This window comes from Scleropages formosus, chromosome 20, assembly GCF_900964775.1.
Source record: "Scleropages formosus chromosome 20, fSclFor1.1, whole genome shotgun sequence".
Taxonomy (NCBI): domain Eukaryota; kingdom Metazoa; phylum Chordata; class Actinopteri; order Osteoglossiformes; family Osteoglossidae; genus Scleropages; species Scleropages formosus.
Genome location: NC_041825.1, coordinates 17,785,662 through 17,786,911, shown reverse-complemented (window position 1 = coordinate 17,786,911; position 1,250 = coordinate 17,785,662). Strand labels below are relative to the sequence as shown.

Here is a 1,250-nt window from a genome sequence, read left to right as displayed (position 1 = left end):
GGAGTATTGTGAACTTTTTTCTACAGCGAGCTTGTTTTCGTAACCAAGAATTTTGGCTTTTCATCCTACACTAATGCTGCTTTCCTAACACTGCCCACTACTAGTAGCCTAGGGTTAGGATAGGGTTGCTGCTTTTAGTAAATACATTCACATTACAGTACTAATAATATTGTTTATATTTATAAAAACATGGGCTACGAGAGGCACCCTATTTTTTTTCCCCAAGACGAAGCGAAGGCACCTAGAAACCTAACGTTTATGTTTCAAAGGTTGTATTACTTCTACCCAACAGTTAGGCAAAGTCTTAGTCTACACTTACACATAAAAGCAATAAAGGAACACGTGCGAAGAGAAGAGCGAATGTCGTCCACAAATACGGGTCCCTGCGGGCTGTGACGTGTCTCCCTTCGATAGCTCAGTTGGTAGAGCGGAGGACTGTAGAGGAGAAAAGAGGCATCCTTAGGTCGCTGGTTCGAATCCGGCTCGAAGGAGGGCTCACTTTTGACTCACACCTCCCTTTCCCACTCACCACTAAACCTCCCTTCTAACAGACATATGAGGAAAAAAAATCCTCACTGAGACCGTGGAACGATCATCCGCGTTCGGTGTCCGGACAAGTTCCCGCCATTTTATAAACACCTGCTGCTTTTCGCCCGGAAGTCTACGGCTGTTGTAGCCGCCCGTGCTATCGGTGTGTCTCGGTGGATTAAAAACCCATTTAACATACTGCTTTACTCGCCAACGTTTTTTTATTTTTTTTTTTTTTATTTTGTTGGACAATTCTATTTGTGAACAGCAAAGCTGCTTAAAATATATTAACAAATCAACAAAGGCGTTTGGCCCATGGACAATGACCAAAGACTTCCGCCATGTTTTGTCTGTGAAGGTTGTTTTTTTCAAGGACAGGCATTGTCCTTTATAAATATAACAATTATTTCTCCTGTTACCTTGGGAAATATTAATAAATTGTAATAACAGAAGCGTTACTGAGCCAGCTTGAAGTTTAAAAGTGTAAGTCACAGAGTCATTACAATAAGAAACCATAATAAAATCAAACCTTTAAATCAACTGAGAACAGCTGCTTTGGGCAAGATCTTAGTTAAAGGAGATGATCTGAAGATACAGACATAAATGTACTGTTAGTCGGTCAGTCAGTTTTCTTCCTTTTGTGTGTGTACATCAAAATAAATTAGTTGCAAACTTTTTAGCAATAAAAGCTATTCACCCAAAAAAAGGTTTTTCTAGCAATT

The 1,250-nt window shown here is 39.8% G+C and overlaps 1 non-coding gene across 1 annotated transcript; it reads left to right on the top strand.

The window, feature by feature from the left end:
* Nucleotides 1-404: 404 nt before the first annotated feature.
* Nucleotides 405-491, top strand: trnay-gua (transfer RNA tyrosine (anticodon GUA)). The gene is given in 2 exon segments: nt 405-441; nt 456-491. It is a non-coding gene; the product is annotated as a tRNA-Tyr (tRNA).
* The last annotated feature ends 759 nt before the right edge of the window (nt 492-1,250 follow it).